Genomic DNA, 27,077 nt, shown 5'->3' with positions numbered 1-27,077 from the left:
ATCGTCCTCCTTTTCCTTTAGGAAACAGCTGGGGAAAACATCGAGCTTCCATACACTCACGGGAGTTCCTTTTGCTTTCTTCATCTGAAACAGATCAATATTGTCTCCCATAACTTCTTTTGAATGAAGAGGATGTATGCTAAAATGTTCATAAATTTCTTCTTCCTTTGACTTGTCCACTTTTTCAATTTGTCCAGTTGATGTTTCTGTGTCTTCTTGTAAATCTTCTTCTTCTTCTTCTATATAAATTGATTCATACCATTTGTTATTCCTTTTCAAATACAAATTTGCTCTTTGTACTTTCCGTACATCTACCAGCTCCTGCCAAATCTTCTTATTCTTTGTAGGTACACCATTAGCCAGAATAACTAATGGTTCAGTTTCCAAAGTATCCGCATCAATAGTTTCCATATTTTTTTTCAAATCCAAGGGCAAATACACCACTCTACCTTTTAAACCTCTCAGTAAATCTGAAGGAGGTAATTTACCAGTTTTGGGCTCCATACGTACTATGGTCTGGAACGGATGAACACATTGAATAAGTATAGACTCATATGTATTTAATTCAGAAAGTTCAGCAGGAATAGCATCCAATTCTAAATTATTATGTACAGCTCTGGTCGGCATTCTATTTTCCTCTAACTTGTTGTAACAGTATTTACAAATACGCTGATCTTCACCCAATTCAAAACAATTTTCTAGAAATATATATGTGGCAAAATCTTTCCACTTATAATTATCTTCATTTTCACTCTTTCTGTAGAGATCAACATTCCTAGTTTGTTTTCTATAATGAGTTCTGCGGCAACAAATACAAGTAATATTTGGTCTTTCATTAGAGATTTTTTCAAATTTTGTTATGTGATCATTAAATGTCTTACTTACAGAGGGTTCTACATTCTCTTCCACTTCTTCCTCATTTACTGTGTCCTTTTCTGCACTGTTTTGTTCAGGACCAAAGTAACAAAACTGAATTTCATCAACAACCTTCTCTACATCTGATACCGATCCACGGAACAGAGCCCTATTCAATTCATCTAACTTTATTGCTGGACTTTTAGCAAAATACAACCGTCTCACAAACTTTCTCATTTCAGTATGATGAACAGCCAGCATCCTAAAATGATGGAAAACACTATTACACACTTTTCTAGATAGACAAGCCAGAGAATGACCCTGCAAACCAGTATTCTCTCTCACTCTGCATGGATCTAGACTTTGAAGCACCTTAATCTTCTGTTTTACACTTTTTTTACTATATTCTCTTAGAAACTCACGAAATTTATCAATAGATTCCTGACGCACAGTGCAAATACTACTACAATTCCAAGTGTACACTGGGGCTTTAGGACGTCTCCCCATAGCCTCATCCGCCATCACTTGTACCTCATCTCTTGGAACCATTATCTCCTTCTCCATTATGCAACCATTTTTCACTTCATAAGCACGACCTCTGGTGTCAACTGCATGCAGCAAACTATTACTTTGAAAATAACTCTCTTCATTAAAAAAAGGTTCGCTACTTGAACTATGCATCCATTTTCCTAAAAACACTTTACAAAAGTTTGTTCTGTTCACTACTCTTTTCCTTTTGCTTTGTGATTTCAGTACATTAACCATTTTATCTAATGTACGCATCCTATTCAAAATTAAAATGAATAGTTTCCTTTTTAATTCTAATGCCTTTGCTGCAATGGCTTCAATTTCTTTTTTTCTCTTGTAATATTTTGCCTTTTGCTTATATTTCTTCACATCCTTTATCAAATTGGACATAACTCTTCTCTGAAACATTTTTCTACGTATCTCTTTAAACGCTGTTTTTCTGTTTAAGTTAATCTTTGTTGTTGCAGAAGGTATATTTGCATTAACTAAATTCTCAATTTTTTCCTGTTTTTTTCTATTGAAAACATTCTTTCCAGTACAGACATTTTGTAAATTTTTCCTTTTTTTGAAGATGTTCTTTAAAAAATCTTTTGTCTGCTTACCAGAAGATTTGTTCTTTTTCCCAATATGAGCATCTCCAACTAACTTAGGTCCTCCAGTTGTCTTCAAATATAGGTTTTTTTTGTGGTCTTTCTTTAGTCTGGATTTTGTAGGCATCTTAAATTTTGTTCACTGCTCTTTAGCAATACCTGAAAAAAACTAAAAAAAAATTCCTTTATTTTATTTAAATATATTACTACATTTTTTATGATCTTTTCAAATCTTAAAATACTATGTACCCCTTTCCTACAAGTGAAAATCACAATAACACCATCACAAATTAAATATCTAAAAACAATTCCTGTGAGCACACAGAGTCATGGTTTGAAATTAGGCAGAAAACGAAATTTCTTTGCCAATTGCAAAGCATACTTTCTACTACTTTTTTGGCAAGTGATAAGTACTTTTACAGTCTGACACATTTTGAATCCACTTTTCAGATTATGAAAACAGCACATGTCCAAACAGCTTTTTCAGACCAGCAACATGTGTAACCTGGGTGACTGACTACACTCCAGCAAGGGCAACCAGCCTTAGTGAAGCTGAATGTATTTGCATTACTGATTAAAACCTCAAACCCCACTCGGTTGTGAATACTGTGCTTGATTCCACAGGATAAGCAGCTGGTTGTGTGCTAAGAGTCTGCTTCTGCATAAAAAAATAACACCCCCTTTCCATCTATTGCAAATGTAAAATCACCAGAGCAATACCAAACACCTTTCTGAGACCAGCAACATGTGTAACCTGGGTGACTGACTACACTCCAGCAAGGGCAACCAGCCTTACTGATGCTGAATGTATTTGCATTACTGACTGAAACCTCAAACCCCACTCGGTTGTGAATACTGTGCATGATTCCACAGGATAACCAGCTGGCTGTGTGCTAAGAGTCTGCTTCTGCATACAAAAAAATGGCTCCCCCTTTCCATCTAATACAAATGTAAAATCACCAGAGCAATACGCAATAAATCTCTGCCTGTAATTCCTATTTACACACAGAGTCATGTTTTCACATTAGTCACAAAACGAAATTTCTTTGCCAATTTGAAAGCACACTTACTACTCTTTTTTTGGCAAGTGATAAACACTTTTACAGACTGACACATTATGAATCCACTTTTCAGATTCTGATAAAAGCACATGTCCAAACTGCTTTTTAAGACCAGCACCATGTGTAACCTGGGTGACTGACTACACTCCAGCAAGGGCAACCAGCCTTAGTGATGCTGAATGTATTTGCATTACTGACTGAAACCTCAAACCCCACTCGGTTGTGAATACTGTGCATGATTCCACAGGATAACCAGCTGGCTGTGTGCTAAGAGTCTGCTTCTGCATACAAAAAAATGGCTCCCCCTTTCCATCTAATACAAATGTAAAATCACCAGAGCAATACGCAATAAATCTCTGCCTGTAATTCCTATTTACACACAGAGTCATGTTTTCACATTAGTCACAAAACGAAATTTCTTTGCCAATTTGAAAGCACACTTACTACTCTTTTTTTTTGGCAAGTGATAAACACTTTTACAGACTGACACATTATGAATCCACTTTTCAGATTCTTAAAAAAGCACATGTCCAAACTGCTTTTTCAGACCAGCACCATGTGTAACCTGGGTGACTGACTACACTCCAGCAAGGGCAACCAGCCTTAGTGATGCTGAATGTATTTGCATTACTGACTGAAACCTCAAACCCCACTCGGTTGTAAATACTATGCATGATTCCACAGGATAACCAGCTGGCTGTGTGCTAAGAGTCTGCTTCTGCATACAAAAAAATGGCTCCCCCTTTCCATCTAATACAAATGTAAAATCACCAGAGCAATACGCAGTAAATCTCTGCCTGTAATTCCTATTTGCACACAGAGTCATGTTTTCACAATAGTCACAAAACGAAATTTCTTTGCCAATTTGAAAGCACACTTACTACTCTTTTTTTGGCAAGTGATAAACACTTTTACAGACTGACACATTATGAATCCACTTTTCAGATTCTGATAAAAGCACATGTCCAAACTGCTTTTTCAGACCAGCACCATGTGTAACCTGGGTGACTGACTACACTACAGCAAGGGCAACCAGCCTTAGTGATGCTGAATGTATTTGCATTACTGACTGAAACCTCAAACCCCACTCGGTTGTGAATACTGTGCATGATTCCACAGGATAAGCAGCTGGCTGTGTGCTAAGAGTCTGCTTCTGCATACAAAAAAATGGCTCCCCCTTTACATCTAATGCAAATGTAAAATGACCAGAGCAATACGCAATAAATCTCTGCCTGTAATTCCTATTTACACACAGAGTCATGTTTTCACATTAGTCACAAAACGAAATTTCTTTGCCAATTTGAAAGCACACTTACTACTCTTTTTTTTGGCAAGTGATAAACACTTTTACAGACTGACATATTTTGAATCCACTTTTCAGATTCTTAAAAAAGCACATGTCCAAACTGTTTTTTCAGACCAGCACCATGTGTAACCTGGGTGACTGACTACACTCCAGCAAGGGCAACCAGCCTTAGTGATGCTGAATGTATTTGCATTACTGACTGAAACCTCAAACCCCACTCGGTTGTAAATACTATGCATGATTCCACAGGATAAGCAGCTGGCTGTGTGCTAAGAGTCTGCTTCTGCATACAAAAAAATGGCTCCCCCTTTACATCTAATGCAAATGTAAAATCACCAGAGCAATACGCAATAAATCTCTGCCTGTAATTCCTATTTGCACACAGAGTCATGTTTTCACATTAGTCACAAAACGAAATTTCTTTGCCAATTTGAAAGCACACTTACTACTCTTTTTTTTGGCAAGTGATAAACACTTTTACAGACTGACACATTATGAATCCACTTTTCAGATTCTGATAAAAGCACATGTCCAAACTGCTTTTTCAGACCAGCACCATGTGTAACCTGGGTGACTGACTACACTCCAGCAAGGGCAACCAGCCTTAGTGATGCTGAATGTATTTGCATTACTGACTGAAACCTCAAACCCCACTCGGTTGTAAATACTGTGCATGATTCCACAGGATAAGCAGCTGGCTGTGTGCTAAGAGTCTGCTTCTGCATAAAAAAAACCTCCCCCTTTCCATCTAATGCAAATGTAAAATCACCAGAGCAATACCAAACAGCTTTCTGAGACCAGCAACATGTGTAACCTGGGTGACTCACTACACTCCAGCAAGGGCAACCAGCCTCACTGATGCTGAATGTATTTGCATTACTGAGTGCAACCTCAAACCCTTAAAGTATTCCTTATTTTTACCAGTACACCTTAAATTTTCGTGAAAACATAGTCCATATTATTTTACATGTTCCTCACATTTAAATTTCTCCCAAAACAGAAAATAATAAACACAACTTCAACAAAAGGAATTCCAATTCTATTATTCATTTCTTAATTTACCATATACATCCCCTCTCAAACTCTAAACTCACCTTTAAAATTAGTTAATTGTAAAAGAAATGTGGCACTCAAACAGCAGATTATCAGAGCCAGGATCTCTGTTCTCTACACCTCTCTCCTCTCAGCAGAACCAGATAATGGCAAAGTTTCCCTCTCTTTTTCCACACATATACATGTAAGTTTCAAATCTCAGTGCTTCCCCCTTTTTTTCAAATGTAATCACACATTTCTATTGGTTGAAAACCAACCCTTTTCCAAAAGTACCCTTCCCCCAACTTGACTTCTGCCTAGTACCCTTCCCCCAACTTGACTTCTGCCTGCTACCATAGCAACAGCTCTTGAAACACTGCTGTGTAGAGTCAGGTCAGAAGTTCACCAAACAATGTTTCATTTCCAAAGAGCAGGAGTGCTTGACTTTTCAAACCTAACAGCAAATCCATAGTACTGTTCTTTGGTAACACATTTTTCTGTACCAATACAAAACATGCTTCTATAAATTTACACATACAGCCTAGTTTTTATTCTAGAATGGTATGAAACAGCCAATCAGTTTAAAAAAAAAATATATATGTATGCCTCCATTTCCAAACTGTCTTTCATTTCTTTTTACCATTCTACTGAATTACACCTCCTGAGTGCATCCAGTTCTCCTTTGAAGATGTTCACAGTGTGGATTGTAGGGCACAGCTATGTCTTCTGGAGTGAAAAGTATGCAGAGAAAACAGATATGGTGAGAGACCTTACTTTACCAAATGTAGACATTAAATGGATTGGTCAGAGAGGGTTAAAGTGGCACCAATTGATGCCATTGGTGAAATCCTTCATGCAAATCCAACACCCTGACCTCATAATAGTGCACTGTGGTGGCAATGACCTAGGCACTTTGACTGGGGTAGTTCTGGAAATGCTTATGAAGGAGACCTTTGCACAACTGTTTTCACTTTTCCCTAAAACTGCCTTTGTGTTTTCTAACATATGCCAAAGGCAAAAATGGAACTGGTCCAATCATTTATGTCCACAGATTGACAAAGCAAGAAAGCACGTCAACAAATCTGTTTCTGCTTTCCTCCGAGACTATGGTATGGGTTCCATTTACCACAACAACTTGCGTTACGACATGCAAGACATTTATAGAGGAGATGGTGTGCACTTCAATGATGAAGGGAACAGAGTCTTCCTCTTGAACCTTAGACTCTGCATCGGTACTTACTTGTAGGTACCACTAAAAAATCACTTCATAAACACAACGGCTCTTTTTAGAGCCCCCTAATATCTAAACACTTAAATCTGAATTTTATTTCTCTTTTTATTTTTTTTTTCTACCGTACGCGTACGGTAAGCTTACCGTAAGCTTACCGTACGCGTACCCCGCGATTTTTTTTTTAAATTAATAAATGTTTTTTTTGTACTTTTCTGTCCTTCTTTGACCCCCTTTCAAATGTTAGGGGGTCTGTAACTCTCCTCCTTGCCCCCTTTTCAAGTTATCACCCTTTTTTTTTCTGTGTGAAACACACAAAATGGCGGCCGCCGCTTCCTGGTTTCGACCGATTCGAATGTTTACTAAGATCTAACAGCCAATCAGAATCGCGCTCGCACACGTCACCGTACGCGTACGGTAAGCTTACCGTAAGCGCACGGTAAGCGCACCGTAAGCTGTCACAGATATATATATTGATTTAAATGCTATTTTCTAAGAATCTACTGAACAGATTTACACCAAACCTACAAAAGGCACTTCCTTGACCTGAGGACTACCTCTCTGCCAAATTTCAAGTAATTCTGTTCAGCCGTTCGGGCTGTAGCTGTGTCTAAAGGTCCTATGGAAAAATGCATGGGAAAAACGCGTTTTGGGACCCCCCTCTTATCTCAGCCCCCGCTTGACGAATCCCCCCGAGACTTTCAGGGTAGGAGCGGAGCATAGCGCCCCACCTATTTTGAAAATTTCGCGAGGATTCGTCGACCGGCGCCAAAGTTATTCCAAATAGAATGTTGCGGATTTCCTATGGAAACAGGGTCCTAACTATAACTACCTACTGGCGACCGCCAGTAGGTAATAGATATATATATATCTGCATTAGATCATGCCTTCCCATCCCAAATCTAAAACTGAGTTAATATGGGAATCTGATTTTCAGCATTCCTTTTCTTTAAAGGTTTGGGGTCTAATTTGGAACACGATACACCATACCTCATATAATGCCAGTACTACACAAACCCTTTATTATTTTTATGATAGGTTATATTTTACCCCAATTTCTCTGCAAAAGTACAACCCAACACTTTCAAATATGTGCTGGTCTTGCAATACCCTCCCCGGCACATATCTACATATGTTTTTTTATTGTCCACCAATTACAGACTTTTGGGTTCAGGTCTGTAAAATTATTTCTACTATTTGCTCTATTACCTTTCCCTTTGATATTAAGTGCATTTGTTTGGGAAGCTCCTCACGCTCTTGGGCAGCTCATTCTAAATTAGATACATTTGTGCTCTCCACTCACTGGCTACTTAAACAAAAGCTTTAAACCTTCCAAGTGTTCCACAATGGTTTTTCAACCCCCATGACTGTCTTTCCTGTTTGTTAATATATACAGTTAATTATACAACTGTTATTATATGAGATAAATATTTATATGACATGAAGTTAGTAGATGAAATAAGCTTTTATTTGACGTAAAGTTTATTTTATGATATATATATATATATCATCAATGGGCACGGAGCAGCCCATCCAGCAACAGCACAAAACGAAAATGAGTCCCAATACTGGAGACACGTTTTTATTGAAGGCCAGCAGCACAGCAGGTAACTCCCAACGTTTCGGCACGTAATTGGCCTTGGTCACGGGTCAAAGTACTTTCTGCAAAGTGCATTCATGTGTGCTGAACTAATTTAGTCACGTGGCCGCATATTCAAACTACAGCTCCCACAGTGCATTGTTACAGTCCTTTCATTTATACATTCGGGTAGTCCTCATTTTTGCGGTTTACTACAGTTCTTACTTGGCACACGCACTGGTAGCATTTTGGAGTTTTCTGTTGAAAAACAGCCAGGTGAGTCAACATTGCTTCATGGTGATGTCATTCCATATGTGGCCTGCAACAACTCCGGTCTCCAGCACGATCGAAGCAGGATGTCATCCTCTTCGAATCCCTTCCTCACGCGCACAGCTTTCACTCTAGTGGCATTCCTTTAGTAGGTTAAGCGCGCGAGTGGTTCATGCTCCTCCATCATACACAAAGTTCATCCTCCTGTTCTGGAGCCCCCGACCCTACAGGGCGGCCTCATCAATGGGCACGGAGCAGCCCATCCAGCAACAGCACAAAACTAAAATGAGGCCCAAAACTGGAGACACGTTTTTATTGAAGGCCAGCAGCACAGCAGGTAACTCCCAACGTTTCGGCACGTAATTGGCCTTGGTCACGGGTCAAAGTACTTTGCTTCATGGTGATGTCATTCCATATGTGGCCTGCAACAACTCTGGTCTCCTTTGAAGCAATGTTGACTCACCTGGCTGTTTTTCAACAGAAAACTCCAAAATGCTACCAGTGCGTGTGCCAAGTAAGAACTGTAATAAACCGCAAAAATGAGGACTACCCGAATGTATAAATGAAAGGACTGTAACAATGCACTGTGGGAGCTGTAGTTTGAATATGCGGCCACGTGACTAAATTAGTTCAGCACACATGAATGCACTTTGCAGAAAGTACTTTGACCCGTGACCAAGGCCAATTACGTGGCAAAACGTTGGGAGTTACCTGCTGTGCTGCTGGCCTTCAATAAAAACGTGTCTCCAGTATTGGGCCTCATTCTCGTTTTGTGATATATCTATATATATATATATATATATATATTCACTGAAAAAACCATAGGTTTCACACACGTTATAGTTAGGAATTAGCATTTAAAAAACCTTGCAAATTCACTTAAAAAACCATAGGTTTCACACATGTTATAGTTAGCTGGACATTTCACTCGTGAAAAACCATTAAATTCCCCCGTTATAGTTAGTGCAGGCAACTATAACTCATGCGACCGCAATCCTCTGCTGATGACGTCAGATATTACATCACTGTATTTAGACACTTATTTACCTATGTCTTCTTCCATTAATTTTTAGCTATACATATATTACAAATATTTTTTTTTCAGAAAGACACATATGTCATCAGTGATGTAATATCTGACGTCATCAGCAGAGGATTGCGGTCGCGTGAGTTATAGTTGCCTGCACTAACTATAACGGGGGAATTTCAATGGTTTTTCACGAGTGAAATGTCCAGCTAACTATAACATGTGTGAAACCTATGGTTTTTTAAGTGAATTTGCAAGGTTTTTTAAATGCTAATTCCTAACTATAACGTGTGTGAAACCTATGGTTTTTTCAGTGAATTTGTACGGTTTTTTAAATGCTAAGTTATGTATTTATTTTATTTTTTTAAGGTTTTTCACCGTGCGCGTACCGTACGCCCACGTTACGCAGTTCGCGTAATTTTTCCGTTTCTACCGTACGCGCACGCTACGCGTACTCCGCGATTTTTCGCAAAACAATTAAAGGAAATTTTGGCCCTTGGGGGTCCTTCTGGGACCCCTGACAAAGGCTAGGGGGTCAGGAACTGTCCACCCTGCCCCCTTTTCACGTTCTCCACCTTTGTTTTTCACCCCCTCAGACTGCGAGAGACAAAATGGCGGCCGACACTTCCTGGTTTCGACCGATTCGAATGTTTACTAAGATCTAACAACCAATCAGAATCGCGCTCGCGCACGGCAGCGTGCGCGCTTATAGATATATATATGCTTTTAAATGCTATTTTCTCAGGAAATACTGAACAGATTTACACCAGACCTGCAAAAGGCACATCCCTGACCTGAGGACTACCTTGCTGCCAAATTTCAAGTAATTCTGTTCAGCCGTTCGGGCTGTAGCTTGGACTAAAGAGGTCCTATGGAAAAATGCATGGGGAAAACGCGTTTTGGGACCCCCCCTTTTTCTCAGCCCCCGCTTGACGAATCCCCCCGAGAATTTCAGGGAAGGAGCGGAGCGGAGCGCCCCACCTATTTTGAAAATTTCGCGAGGATTCGTCAATCGGCGCCAAAGTTATTCCAAATAGAATGTTGCGGATTTCCTATGGAAACACGATCCTAACTATAACTATCTACTGGCGACCGCCAGTAGATATATATATATATATATATATATATATATATATATATATATATATATATATATATATATATATATATATCCACACCAGAACGACCTTTTTGCTGGAGTTTGTTGTCCCGTAGACAGGTGGTGCATCGCGCCGGGCAGGCCTCCCGGAATTATAATCCACACTTGAAAAATCCTCAAGGAAGACGCACTCTCGAATTTCAACCCAAAATAGATTTATTTAGCAACCGTTACGCGTTTCGACAGACTAGCTGTCTTGTTCATATATATATATATATCCTTTCCAAAGACTCCCGAGCTTTAGAGACGCACTCCACAAGGAACAGTTCATCCGAACTTTTATTTCACAAGAGACAGCATTTGCAACCTGATAAATAATGTCCCTGACGCGTTTCGATGCCTCCGGCATCTTAGTCATAAGGTGGGTAACTTGGAAATCCAGAAACGGACTACTACCTATTTTCACCCAGGGTGCCTTCTCCAGTGAATGGCATGCTGGTAGCAGCAGTCCCAATTACTCCCCTTCGGTGGGGTCCGTCATTCCAACATTAATTGTTCTCCCAATTTTTGATTGTAATATTTCCTCTGCCCTCCAGTGGGCCCCAGGTTCGCAAATCTGCCTGTAATTTCTTCGTTCCTCGTGCTGGATGAAGGCTGCAACGCCGTTTTGCAGCCACACAGACCTTCAACTAATGTAGGCGGCGGTGCGATCTCCCACAGCCGGAGATGCCGTGTAAAACATCCTTTCCAAAGACCCCCGAGCTTTAGAGACGCACTCCACAAGGAACAGTTCATCCGAACTTTTATTTCACAAGAGACAGCATTTGCAACCTGATAAATAATGTCCCTGACGCGTTTCGATGCCTCCGGCATCTTAGTCATAAGGTGGGTAACTTGGAAATCCAGAAACGGACTACTACCTATTTTCACCCAGGGTGCCTTCTCCAGTGAATGGCATGCTGGTAGCAGCAGTCCCAATTACTCCCCTTCGGTGGGGTCCGTCATTCCAACATTAATTGTTCTCCCAATTTTTGATTGTAATATTTCCTCTGCCCTCCAGTGGGCCCCAGGTTCGCAAATCTGCCTGTAATTTCTTCGTTCCTCGTGCTGGATGAAGGCTGCAACGCCGTTTTGCAGCCACACAGACCTTCAACTAATGTAGGCGGCGGTGCGATCTCCCACAGCCGGAGATGCCGTGTAAAACATCCTTTCCAAAGACCCCCGAGCTTTAGAGACGCACTCCACAAGGAACAGTTCATCCGAACTTTTATTTCACAAGAGACAGCATTTGCAACCTGGTAAATAATGTCCCTGAAGCGTTTCGATGCCTCCGGCATCTTAGTCATAGGGTGGGTAACTTGGAAATCCAGAAACTGACTACTACCTATTTTCACCCAGGATGCCTTCTCCAGTGAATGGCATGCTGGTAGCAGCAGTCCAAATTACTCCCCTTCGGTGGGGTCCATCATTCCAACATTAATTGTTCTCCCAATTTTTGATTGTAAAAAAAAAAAAATGAAAATGACTTGAAATCAGCAGAAAAATATTGCTGGCAAATAAATGACTATACTGGAATAGAAGAATTGGGACTTCTACTCCCGGCATATCGCCTACCTGAAAGTGAGTGCCAAAAAGGGTAAGAGATGTGGAAGTCCATTTCATGTTTTGCCAGCTGCCGCCCTATGATTAAGGTGCATGTAGCACTGAAACGCGTCAGGGAAAAGGATTAATTGGGTCACTTCACGCCGCCTTCATGAATAAAGAGGTTGTGTCAACTTTACCCTTGTGGAGTGCTGCTTTAAAGCTCGGGGCTTTTTTGGAACATTAATTACATGGCGCCTCCGGCCGTGGAAGTAAGCACCGCCATTTCAACTGGACAAGGTCTGCAGGGCTGGTTATCTAACTGCAGCCTCTACGCAGCACAGGGGTTCACAGAATGGGAAGCGGATGAAATGTCCTGAGGCCCACCGGAGGGCTGTTAAAAATGAAAATGACTTGAAATCGGCAGAAAAATATCGCTGGCAAATAAATGACTATACTGGAATAGAAGAATTGGGACTTCTACTCCCGGCATATCGCCTACCTGAAAGTGGGTGCCAAAAAGGGTAAAAGATGTGGAAGTCCATTTCATGTTTTGCCAGCTGCCACCCTATGATTAAGGTGCTTGTAGCACTGAAACGCGTCAGGGAAAAGGATTAATTGGGTCACTTCACGCCACCTTCATGAATAAAGAGGTTGTGTCAACTTTACCCTTGTGGAGTTCTGCTTGTAATTAAAAAATCAGATAAAGGGGGTAACGTGGTGGTATGGCCACGGAGCGTGTACATTGAGGAGGGTATGAGACAACTGAATGATGTTGAAAGCTACACTAAGAGCAATAGACAATTCTATGAGAAAAGTAATGATATGTACAAAGAAAAATTGGAAGTGTGGAGAAATGAAAATCTAATCACAGATGACGAATATAAGTATCTGTATTGTAAATATCCCAAATTGGCAGTCATGTATCTATTACCCAAGATACATAAAAATAAGGAAATCCCACCTGGTCGCCCCATTGTTTCTTCAATGTGTAGTATGTTTGAAAATTCTTCGAAATATATTGACCATTTTCTGAGACCGTATGTACAAGCATTACCATCTTATGTAAAAGACAGTGGACATTTTTTGAAATTAATTGAAAATGTCTGTTGGGAACAGGACATGATGTTACTCACACTGGATGTCAACAGCTTGTATACCTGCATACCACATGAGTTGGGCCTTGAGGCCTGCAGGCATTACTTGAAAGATAGATCTGTGTGTTTTTTGATGCATACCGAAATGTTGCTAAATATGATGTCAGCATGTCTTAAGAACAACTTTTTCATATTTGACCACGTGATATATTGTCAGGCCCAGGAGACGGCAATGGGGACCTGCTTCGCCCCCAGTTATGCGGGCTTGTACCTGGGGTGGTGGGAGGAGCAGGTGGCGGAAAACATCAGTGCCTTTAATGACCAGGTCGTCCTCTGGGCCCGATATATCGATGACATCTTTTGTATTTGGAGAGGAGATCAAACAGAGGCAATGGAGTTTGTGAATTCACTGAACGATAATAATCTTAATTTGAAATTCACCTACACAATAGATAAAAAATCTATAGAGTTTTTGGACATATTAGTTGAAGTGAATGAGAACCATTTGGAGAGCAAACTATTCCGTAAAGATACGGCGGGGAATAGCATTTTACATGCCTCAAGTTGTCATCCGCCAAACCTGATTAATAGTATCCCTTACGGAGAACTATTAAGGGCCAGACGAAACTGTAGCTCAGAAATGACCTTTGCAAAAGAAATGAATGTCATGAAGGTTAGATTTGAGGAGAGAGGCTACTCACAAAAAGTTATTAGAAAAGCATGTGAAAAGGTAAGAAAAATCAAAAGAGAAGATCTATTAGTCAGAAAAGAAGTAACTGACACTGACACAGAACCAATAAGGTTTATCACTACCTTTAGTAACCAAGCGAATGACGTCAGAAAGTGTTTGAAGAAATTTTGGAATGTACTGAGTGTTGATAGTACTTTTGAAAAAAGTTGCGAAAGCTATCCCAGTATCACATTCCGACGATGTCCAGCATTGAAAGATCTTTTATGTACAAGTATGCTAACAGATGAGAAGGATCCCCACTTTAAAATCCAGGGATTCTATAAATGTGCTTCCTGCAAAGCTTGCAGGAACAGTTTGAACTGCAAACAGATAGTTTTATCAAAATCTTTAAAACCATTTGTCATTTCTAAACATCTTAGTTGCAAGTCTGTTTTTTCGTGTCTATGCCATAATATGTCCTTGTGAACGGGTATATATTGGCAGCACTATCAACCAGGTTAAATTACGCATTTTAGAGCATATGCGAGCCATAACAAATGAGGAGAAACAGTATACAATTGCGCTGCATTTTAAGGAACGCCACAACAAAGACACTAGTCTATTGATATATTGTGCCATTGATAGAATTCTTTCTCCAAACGGGGAGGGAATAGAATCCAAGATCTGCGCAGGTTAGAATCCAGATTGATTATAAAATATGACACTGTGCATCCGGTGGGCATTAATAAAGATGAGGAACTGTCAGTCCACCTTGGTTGAAACAGTTTTTCTGGCTTTTTTGAACATTATGAATTGTTATGTAAATAGAATTATGATGAAGTCACGTTGCCTCCTGTGATATGATGTTTATGATGTCTTTTAAAAAAATTTGGTATATATCATACTATTTTATTGATGTACATTTATGATTTATTTTCATAGGAGACGGAGCTTTTGCCAGAGATTGTGAAATATGCAGCGTTAGCCATCTGTTGAAATTTTGAAAAATGAACTGAACTCTTGAATTGAATTTCAATTGATAAATGTTTGCCCACTGGGGCGGTTAAACGAAACAGAAATCACAGTACACCCACTCGGGTTAAGCGACATGATTAGTTTAATTACGATGATGCAATCGCAAATTACACAGGTTATACAATCATTGGATTGTTTTATAAATGTACACTTGTAATTATTATTTTGAAATTTCATTATATTCATCAATCAAATGTCCAATGGAATTTGTTTAAAATGAAATGCTGTGAACTAACTGTTGAAACTCAGTATCATTTTATTATTTAAAGATGGCGCTCAAGCTAGCTATGTGAACCTGGCAGCAATGTAGTCCTTTGTTTATTTATACTTTGTGTACTATATCATGTGACGAGTGTCAACATCGTATCGACCCGTGACCAAGAAACCGGAGGGTTTCGAAACGCGTCGGGAGTTGTTTGCCACAAACCTGATGGAATAAAAAACACGCTGTTATGAACAAATTGGGGCTCGGCGCAATCTTTTTTGAGCAAAGGATTCATTGATGGAATAATAAGGGTCGCGTCCTTGCCGGCAGCCCGCCATCCCTTTGAGGCAGAGGATATCGCGAAACAAGTTTTGAATATATATATATATATATATATATATATATATATATATATATATATATATATATATATATATATATATTAATTCCACTTTGGTTCGTGTTAATCTCTGCCTCTTCCAGGTGGCGGGCTACCGGCAGGGTCGCGACCCCTCCAAATCCGAGAAACAATCAATCCTTCATAGTGCAAAGACTGCGCCGAGCCCCAATTCTTTTTCAAAAGCGTGCTTTAATTCAAGCAAAGACAAACACTGTCCCGACGCGTTTCGGAACCGTAGTTCCTTGGTCACGGGTCAAGAGACGTTTACGTGCATCACGTGATATAGTGCAAAAATTATAAACAGTACAAATGAAGGACTACGGATACAACTTTCTTTAAGCAATGTATCACCGCCATATTGGAATGGTTTCACTATATCACCTTATACGAAACATAGAGTTGAAAAACAAGTGTTCTCTGACATACAAATAAAGAATTGTTTCATCATCAGATAATATGTTATTTAACCCAAGTGGGTCATGAATGCATAAACAAAATTAATTACACTGTATCAATATATACATCAAATTGATGAACGAGTGTTTCTCTGACATAAGACTTTCATCGTCAAATATTTCTCTACCCTAGTGGGTCGTGAATGCAAGATCAAAAATACTTGAAACAAACAAAGGTAACAATATAAGTATGCCAGTGAATTGTCCTGCCCAAGTGGGCTGATCACTACAAGTGTGTGATGTAAGAAGTGATACCATAAAAGGCGTAATATTACTGCCATTCTTTCCACTCAGTTGAACACTCCGTCTCCTGAAAAAATATAAACCAAATGCACCTATCATTAAAAATGAATTTTTAGAACTATTAAAATTATTACACAAACATCTTATAACAAGGCAATACTTTCCGCTTCATAATATCAAAAGATATTTAAAAAAATATATTTAAAACCATAGGATGGACATGTGGTGATCAAGATTATATATACTTCTAGTATATTATGAGTATATTTTAACCAAGGTGGACTGTTAATTCTTCATCTTTATTTATACCCCCAGGGGTCATAGTCTCATATTTAATTATCAGTCGAGATTCTAATCTGCGCAATTCCTGCGTTCTGTTTCCCCCTCTTTCAGATTTCACAATCCTGTCCAGGGCACAGAATCTCAATAACCTGCTATCTTTGTTGTGACATTCCTTAAAATGTCGAGCAATGGGATATTGCCTATCTTCGTTGGTTATTGCACGCATATGTTCTAAAATGCGCAGTTTCACCTGGTTAATGGTGCTGCCAATATAAACTAACTGGCAGGGACATATTAGTGCATAGACACAAAAATCGGATTTGCAGTTCAGGTGTTTTCTTATGGTGAATGGTTTCATGGTTTTGGATAAAGCAATCTCCTTACAATTGAAGCTGTTTCTGCAAGCTTTACAAGAGGTACAAGTAAAAAATCCCTGAATGGTCGATCTCCCTTCAATCCCTGGAAGATTATTTTTACAGAGTAAATCCTTCAAAGCTGGACATCTGCGAAATGTTATGTTAGGGAAACTATCTGTACAGTTTACGAAGGTTTCATCAATTCTTAACACCTTCCAAAATTTATTAAGACACTTTCTAACCCCCTTGGCTTGATTACTGTAAGTGGTAATAAATCTTATTGTTGTGTCCTCCTCTTTTGTGTTTAAATTGGTCTCAAACATTACATCTCTTTTTATTTTAGCTACTTTCTCGCAGGCTTTTCTAATCACTTTTTTGGAGTAACCTCTTTCTTCAAATCTGTCTTTCATCTTATTCATCTCTTGTGTGAATGTGATGTCAGAGCTACAATTCCTTCTGGCTCTTAATAGTTCCCCGTAGGGGATACTATTAATAAGATTAGTCGGGTGGCAGCTTGCTGCGTGCAGCATGCTGTTACCTGCCGTACTTTTACGAAACAGTTTGCTCTCCAAACGATTTTCACAGGATGTTACTTCTACATCCAGAAACTCAATTGTGTTTTTGTTCATTGTGTAGGTGAACGTAAGATTGAGATCATTTTCATTCAGGGTATTTACAAATTCAACTGCCTCTGTCTCATCACGCTTTTGAAAAAGAATTGGGGCTCGGCGCAGTCTTTGCACTATGAAGGATTGATTGTTTCTCGGATATATATATATATATATACACACACACGTAATATGCAACACATAATATCATGTATCTATTTTTTGTTTTCTTTCTTTCTTCTCTCCCCTTTTCTTTTCTTCTCTTTTCTTTTTTCTTCTTCTTTCTTCCTTTTTCTTAATTATAAAAAATAAAAACGCAATTTGTGAGTACAGATTTAAGATATTATCTCAATACGTTTATTGTACAATGTATCTCTTCCTTTATTTTAATATTATCTCTTGTAAGTACTCTCTTTGGTATATGTTCTGCTTCATAACTCAGATTTTTATTTTAAACAAAATATAATTCTGTATATCCGAATTACATTTTAATAAAGCTTTTATTACCTAAAAAAGAACAGACCTGTGTAAAGTGCAGCGGTGTAGAGTGCATTGGTGTAAAGTTCAGTGGCTAAAAGTACAGTGATGCAGAGTACAGTGCAGTGTTGTAGACTACAGTGGCATAGAGTGGTGCAGAGTAGAATGACGTAGAATTCAGTGGCATAGAATAGTGTTGCAGAGTATAGTGTTTTGCAGTACAGTGGTGTAAAATGCAATGGCATAGCATAGAGTTGTGCAGAGTAGAGTAGAGTGGCATAGAGTGCAGAGGTATAAAGTACAGTGGCGTAGAGTAGAGTGGTGTAGAGTAAAATGTCATTGAGTGCAGTGGTATAAAGTGCAGTGGCGTAAAGTGTAGTGACATGGAGTTGTGCAGAGTAGAGGGGCGTAAAATGCAGTGGTGTAGAGTGAAGTAGTCTAGAGTGGAGTGGTGCAGAGTAGAGTGCAGTAGCTGAGAGTGAAATGGCATAGAGTAAGGTAGCGCAGAGTAGAGCATTGTGGCATAAAGTGCAGTGGTATAGAGTGCAGTGGCATAGAGAGGTGCAGAGTACAGTGCAGTGGCATAGAGTGTATTGGTGTAGAGTGCAGTGGCATTGGGTGCAGTGGCGTAGAATAGAGTGGTGGAGGGTAGAAAAGAGTGGCAATATGTGCAGTTGCATAGAGAAGAGTGGTGCAGAGAACAGCAGAGTGGTGCAACATATGGAGTGCTTGAACACAAAGAAAAAGGTAGATCCATAAAACAGGAGCAGTGGATGGACAAAGTACTTAGTCCATGCTCCAGGGAAAGGCCAAGCACAAAAAGAGGACATGATGCCCGCATGCCATGACAAACAGGAATGAAAGAAATGAGGGCTAAGTTGAAGCTAACAAATGGTAAGCGATGGTTGGGCTGTAAGCCCACAGTATGTCTGTGTGCATGTGTGTGTTTTTGTGTGTCAGTGACATATGCGTGAAACATTATGGCTATATGTGAACTGCCAATTGCTCTTTCCTAACACTGCTATGGGTATTGGGCAAGTATATACATTACTGCCCCCATTAAGTCTGTGTCTCCGGAGTTACTATTACCAGGGGTCTCATCATCTTAATGATGCACAGTGCGGGAGCCGAAGGACTCACCAAGATGGTTCAATCTTAATATACACCCACTTACAAATCTCACCTTTGAGAATTCTTGTGGCTCCGGAGAGATCGACAGACCTTTTCAACCGTAGGCAAATTAGAGCTTTTCCAAATCGATTCACATCATCCATGACATTTAGAAGTTGCAATCAGTCAATGATGAGAGGTTGGCAAAAGTTTCAAAACCTTTCTTTATCAGAAGGTTGAAATCTTCAAATTTCTTTATTCAGTTTAGTAGGATTACAGAAACATAAAATAAATTTGATTAGAAGTCAGCATTATAAAATTGCAGTGTTCCATAAAGTAACCGTGTAAGCTAACTAAGGAGTCTATTCTGATTAGAACCCATGAGGAGTTCCTCTGGAGAAGAGCATATAAGAAATGAACTTCTCTTAAAGTGTAGTTCTAAAAACTCAGCCAAGTTCCCTACCGCTGCAGGAACAACTGTAAATAAACGTGCGATCCTTGCAGTAGCATTGATCACTAAGTTCCAAAAGTCGCCACCTCATGGAAATAGTTAAGGAAATCAACTCTCCATAAAGAAGAGTCTCAGGACAAGGAGAGAGCCAGTGGTAGGACAATTGGAATGAAAACATCGGGTAAGGGTAAGTCTCAGAGAATGAGGTGAAGAAAATATGAAGTGGGCCTAACTACATAGGAACACTCATTATTATAGATTCATACTTTTGTAGCAATTTGGTAGGCTTTCTGTGTCGATATCCAATGAGAATAGTTCACGAGGTGAGGTCGTCAGTCATACTATGCTACCTCTTCTGATTTCCACAGTCTGCACCCTCGTTGCCATTAAGATATAGTTGTTTCAATAGTTGTTACATGAGGGAAGGTTCTCATGAGAACCATCTTACCTAAGGTAAAGGATGGGTTATGAGCGCGATGCATGAACAATAGCTAGTCAGTAATATGAAAGAATCTACCAATGTTATTGGGAAACATCATTCATAAAGTCTCTAAGTCATTATTTAACATACACAGTTTTAATAAGCTATTTGTATTCTATCACATGATCTAATATGGGGTGAGGAGCTGGATAAGCACATTTCTGAAAGATGCTAAGCAGTTTTGCTCAAACTCATTCATGTACCTGTGAGCAAGAGTCAAGTAAAAGACTTTTTAGAACTTGTTAATATACATGTTAAGAAATGGTTACCTGGTGCAAAACATTTTTTTAGACAAACATTAATTTACACGATTTTAGCTAGTGTCTTCACAATTTATTTACTATATTCTAAACATTATGCTTTTGCTAATTTTTTCCTGCGAGTCAATTCTCAACATAAACATTTCTACAACATTTAAAGCATTTAAAAGTGCAATTATAAAAAGTGAGTAAGTCATTTTTCTAAATTCGTGCTCATTTCTTATCTCAATGATGCACAGTAAGCAGGTATTCTAAATGGAAACCTGAGGTTCCAGTGAGAAATGAGGAATTGGGGGATGGATTGGTAATGGGAGAGTACCGGCACTTCTCATGAACAAACACGTGCTCTAAATATTGATTACCTACACTTTTTATATTTCCATTTAAAGTGCTGGCTCAAATACCATTCCCTTGGTGTACAAATGAAATTGCACATCTGTCTGCAATGTGTGCTGTATTGGGGTAACTCACTGCTTTCGTGTTCTCACTGTTTGTAAACAAATTATCGGTTATATTTGGACTACTGGTCGAATACCCCTGCTAATACCCTGACGCTACCCATCCATGCCCTAAACCAGGACTGAATTTGCCAAATCGAGCACCAGGCGTATTACCGGTGGCAAGGCATGGTGAGTGACATTATACAGCTGGTGGGGGCCGGTTTTGTTCCTGGGGACCGGACCAGCCTTCATTGCTTTACAAATAAGGAAAGCAAAACAAGTGGTTTTAAAGCATGCTCGCTTCAAAACCATTTGTCTTCTACAACTAGGGAGATGGAGGTGAGGGGCCTACAGATGCATGGCTCAGAGAGTCCAGTGCAGTTATGATTGGCATGCTTTAAACTGTTCTAATGCAGTGGTGTAACATTAGCCCCCACAGTTCCTAGTGTGGGGGAGCTCTAGGGGGCCCCCTCTGGTACTGTGAGGGGGTGGTGGGTCCCTGGCCTGAGAGCTTCCGGCTTTGTGGGGTGGGGGGGGGGCTCTATGTACTTTGCACCGGGGCCCTGTCAAGTTTTGTTACGCCACTGTTGTTATGTTCACCTACTAAATTAAATACAATAATATCAATATTTATTCAAAAGGTTCCTCGGATATACTTACAAACAGTGCTTTAAATGGGCCAGTACTGTCCGCTACAGAGTACTGGCACTTTTCTATTTTGAGAGGGAGAGTACCAGCACTTCTCAGAAGAGAGGTAATACTTTTAATTGGAGAGTACCAGCACTTCTCAGAAACAAGCAGGTACTCTGTTACAGAGTACCTGCACTTCTATTTTTCCATTAACAAGTACTGCTTACAAATGGTACGATGATCTCACGCTTATCATCCAAAATGTAGTCCCTTATGTTGCGGCACAGTATTAAAAAATATGACTTATTCTGCTGTTGTCCAGTTTTCTAGATAATGCTAGGTGTTAATTTTGATCTGTCCAGTAATGCGTACTGCATTCATAGATGTTGGGACACTGAAGAGTTTAATAGGACACTTCAATCTGATTTTCACTCCTCGGTGTAATGAAGACATAAATCCACGCATAAACATGAGGTTTCTGTAAACTTTTTTATTCTCCTTCCAATAGTCCTATTCACCTTCCACCTCCATGAGCTTCCACTTAGTACAGATTTTTACAGTTGCATCTCCTGAAAGCCATCACAACAGTTCATATTCCACTTTACTAACATTCCTTAGCTCTACCAGAGACACTAAAACATTCTAAACAGTGTATTTATTTATGACGTTTCCATTTCAACTCTTTTAAGTTTAGTATATTGAATTATACCATTACAGAGAGTGACAATTGTTAGACGTGATTATAATCATGAACTTAGAAACATTCATGCCCCCAACTCTACTGCCCTAAAGACGATGTTATTAGAGAATCAAGAGGAAAGTCAGTTATCTTTATCCCCTATATGTGGCCTAAAGTGTTACTATAGATTAGGCCTGGGCTAAATTTCCGTTCCGCTCGCGCAAATTGTGATAATTTGAAATTTTCGCGTTCCGCGGAGAGCGCGAAAATGTCAACATTTCCGCATTCCGCAGCTTAGCGATAATTTGTTTCATGCTCGCTCTGTAAAATAATACATTCTCGCGCGTGCGCGATCGCCTTACCTGAATCCCCGCGTTCGCCGACAAGTTTTCCTGATCCGGTTGCGTTCTCCACGAGCTGTTGGATTGTTGGTAGCCATTTGCGCTGTCTCGCGACAGTTCGCGCCCGCAGTAATGTCATTGGTCGCATGATCACGTCTTTCTTCTCGCGATCATGCACCGCGAGAAGAGTGAAAACAAGATGGCCGCGCCCGCGAGCAACTGCATGGGTAAGTTGGCGAGCCGCGACCATGCAGAAAAAACCGCGAACGGGCAGGAAAAAACGTCCGCATCTTCGCGATATTTCCGCGTGTTTGCAGAGATTTGTAACATTTTCGCGATAATTTGCGAAAGTCACTTCCGCAAATTCCGCCCACCCCTACTATAGATGGAATAACATTACAGTCTTTTTTTCCTGTACAGAGCACACCCTAATTTTGCTGATTTATTTATATGTGCTTTCATGTGATGCTGAAGAAAAAGGAGACATTGTAAAAAAAAGTAAATGCCTAGAATCACGCAATGTGGTCAAGGGGAAGCCCGGATTGATGCAGACTTTCCTTGTTTCAGGTTGTGCAAATTGTCCACCATATGGTTATCTCTCTTTCACTCCCATTTTAGATCATAGCATACTGCTTTATGTTTGATTGTCATAATCTTTTTAATCAATCCACCCAGCTACTTCACACCCATCCAACTTTTCATTCATTCATTGAATCATGCACCCCTGTCTCCAAACTCCACACATCTATTCAATGATTGGACAAGGTTCAATAATGGAAAATATTTTCTAAAACATATCACATTTTATTTTTAATTCCTTGGGACAAAAACTCCTCTCACACTCCCTGCACCTCCCCCCCACCCCATCTTGCAGTTTTCACGGTCACAAGTTACACATTCAGTATAAGTCATGGCCTGACAAAATTGGCCAGGGCTGCTTTTTGTTTTCATTCTGGCCCTGCCCTAAGCTTGTCACAGATGGTCTTTGTGGCAGAAATTTTTGCAATCAAACTATGGCAACTTTCGATGCAAAATCATTTTGTGGAAGAATTTCAGCTTTTCACTTCCATTCGGGAGCTTAACACAGACCCCTGAATACCCTGAGGTACGGGGAGGCCCCCAACCCTTCAGGGGCCTCCAAAGCCTTTAGAGGGGTCCCATTCCACCCATGGCCAGTAAGATATGGGAGACTCTAAACCCCTCTTAACATTCTGCTGGGGGATGTCCATCCTTTTCCATTATGCCACTTCCTCCATATTCAGTAGTGCCAACAAAATGGGGCATATTTATGAGAATTTTAACGCAACGCAGCACAGCAAGTCAGCCTTCTGGGCTCCACTGCGTTCCAGGGAAAGTGCAGGAATGCCCCGTATTTATTGCAATACGACACATTCTTGTCCTTTCCCCAGTGCTGGTGAACAATGGGCTGCCTAGCGCCAACTCAGGCACCTTTGCATTGTGCAAGGGTGCCTGCGTTGCATGCAGGATTGTTTTTGTGCAGGAAGGGACACCTTCCTGCACAAAAACAATCCTGAGAGGCATATCCCTCTTTCTATGTAGCATACATAGAAAGAGGAAGTAACAAGGAAAAATAAAGATATTTCTCATTGTTACACCTCCCCTGAGGAGGTGTATCTTTCTGCCACATTCCCAGGTCTGCTACTTTTGGTATATCTGGGAATGTGTCAAAATCCAGGGGAGTTGTGTGGGAACACCCATGCAAGGCCTTCCGAGGGCGGATAAGGCAACGCATCAATTTGCACTGCGTGGCGTTGCTCCATATTTTTTAATCTTATTTTTGAATTGTATCGCGCTTGCACCACATTGCGTAGCGCAAGAGCGACGCAGCGGGGCTTGCAAATATGCCCCAGTGTATATAAGTGACACTCCTGTATAGATCAGTGCAATGCATTGCAGGTCATTGGCTGTGCATTATTGCCTGTAATTTGCACTTAGAGTCATTCATAAAGAACACGTCTAACTCAAAGGACCTGGGCCATGGAACACCCCCCTGTATTGCTGCCGGGATGCCTTTCTAATTCACTCAAACACTTCTGCCTGGGCAATGAATGTTCTGTCTTCACACAAAGGCGCAGCCAAAGGAAGCCAACAGGTGTCCCGAAACACTGGGCTTGAACACCACTTCATTGTGTCACCCCACAATGCTGAATAGAAGCTGCACAATCACACCATTAAAGCGTCGTTTGCGACGTGCCAAGCTTCTGTCCATAAAACAGGCTTTGTCAACGCCGGATTGTGCCACCTTGGATGGATTTCAAAGGGATCCGGAGGTGTCTAGAGTGCTTGTTCTACGGGGGTTTATAGCACAAATTGAGAAAGATGCGATTTTCACACAAGGACATAATGACGTTGTTATGTTACATTATAAAGAGTAGATATCAGAGACCTCGGTGCAAACTGGAAGAGAGCGCATTAGCATAAACCAAATCAAGCTCTGATCTGCCATGAGAACCTTGGAACCGTTTCCAAAGCCCCAGATTATCGAAAGTGCTGCAAAGTCATACTGATGTAGGGTGACCAGGCGTCCCGGATTTGCCAGGACGGTCCCGGTTTTTCTCTAGCTGTCCTGGCAGATTTCAGGAAACTTAGCTCACGTCCCGGTTTCTAAAGAGGCCAGACTGAAAACGACAGGAGGTGCTTTTTATTTTTTACACAGCAGGGATAGTTAGCAGTTGTTTCAAGAAAGCAATTTAATCAATAGGCAAACTACTGGGTTTAAATATTGCATTTTTTGTATGTTCTAACTGCCTGGTCTGTAATTCTCTGCTGAGGAGCACTGTCATTCTGTGCAGGGCTGGCAAACTGCTCGGCTGGGGCCCCCTGGGGGGGATAGGGGTGCAGACGAGCAAGTTTGCTAGGGCCGTTTTTGGCCGATTTTATTACGGGGGGGGGGCAATTATTCGGCCCCTCGGTAACAAAAACGAGGGGCCCAAAACCGGCCCCCACCCTGGCAGCCCACCGGGGATACGCCCGGTGCCCGCTACGGCCAGTCCGGCCCTGATTCTGTGCGCTCTCTTGAAGTAAAATTGTAGTCCTTCTATTTTTGTGAAATGCCCTGTTTTTTGGCTCTAAAATTCTGGTCACTCTATACTGATGGTAAATTGCGCGCTAGAAAAATGATAATACCGAATAAACAAAAACACTTAAAATGTACAGAGTGCTGAAATCGGTATAGGAGGAAAATAAAGTAGAATCTATAGGCCTTTTTCTACCATAACACTATCCTAACACGTGAACTGAGTCTCCATCATTAAGACAAGTAATACATTTGCCCTCACAAAAATGCTTTTGAAGAAAAACCACCTTCACCCTTAGCTATAACTTCCTTCAGGCACACATCACACCATGTTTTGCCTGTGCCTTTTGGAAAGTGTGCTTCAGTAGAGTCCACTGTATGGAGCAAGTATTTCTTCTTACATATTGTTGTGGCATTTTTCTTGTGGAGAAGCGTCATTTTAGATTTCCTATGTTCTTTTGGCTTTCTGGGGCCTTCTGCTGGGGGTTTCCACCTGGAAATTATGAAGTAGCTGGCGAGAAGCTTGATTGTGCCTGCTTGCTTCAGGGCTGTGCTGACTGAGCGGGTTGCTATCCTGGTTCTTCCCTTTTAGGTTAGGCCCTTTTTCAAGGGGTTCCACCTGACTCAAAAGTGACAGTTACCGCATTCTGCCGGGCGGCCTATATTGGACGCTGCTTGCCAGGGTGAGATGCCAAAATCACTGGCAGCGTTTTTTCTCTCCTTCTTGCCATTCCTCGTATTTCTGGCACTCATAGCTTGAGTTATGAAGTCTGAAGGTGGCAAAGTCTCATATCCTTTCCGTCCAAGACATTGCTCGGCCAGCTCCTATCTCTACACCATCTCCCTATGCTTTACAAGGCACTATCAATGCTGCAGATAGCACCCTCCATCACAGTGATGCATCTGAACCATGGCTCATGCAGACATTTACCAAGGATGTTGATATTTATGAAAATTTGGAGGCTGGTGAGCCCAAGGGTAGAAATGTGCATGGCTATGGCTTGTTGAATGGTCTACAATATCTATGTGAAAACCTGGGTTTCTTTCCTCATGTGGTAGATGAAGTTCAGGAAGAATTCTGTGACGGTTTCCTTTTTAAGGAGATGAAATCCATGCCTGTAAACAAGGATAACCATATTATACTGGATAACGAATGGAGTACCATTGAAAAGCCTACCTTTCCCTGTTTTTTGGCGCAATAAACTACCTGCTGCAGGGGTTTGAGACAGAGGTAACTTCCATCACCATGGGGCTTTTCCTGTTGGCCAGTAGCTTGTCTCAGTCTGCTCTTACTTGAGAATCTCCAACTTTGGCTGAACCCATGGAAGGTGTATCTCACCTTGAAGTGCTGCTTTCTGGCTTCAGTATTTGCTGTATGGTCTAGTACTTAAGCACTCTTTACTCAACTCCTCCTCAAGGTCTTACAAAAAGGGTACGGATTCTGTTCCACTTCTGACATTATGGAGGAGGGAGTCCATTTTCTATCAAACATCCCTTGTGACAAACTTCCATGGTGGCTACAGATTCTGTAGCATTTACTCCTTGGAGACCTCATGTGTAAATGCGGACTTGGAAGGTTGATGATGCTGAGCACAACATAGCTCCATATACCTTTTCCTGCTACCAGTTTTTTTTACTTATTCTACAGTTTGATGCCTTTTTGA

Source organism: Triturus cristatus, chromosome 6 (assembly GCF_964204655.1).
Source record: "Triturus cristatus chromosome 6, aTriCri1.1, whole genome shotgun sequence".
In the NCBI taxonomy this organism is placed as follows: domain Eukaryota; kingdom Metazoa; phylum Chordata; class Amphibia; order Caudata; family Salamandridae; genus Triturus; species Triturus cristatus.
The sequence above is the reverse complement of the archived record's forward strand: the minus strand, read 5'-3'. Positions refer to the sequence as shown.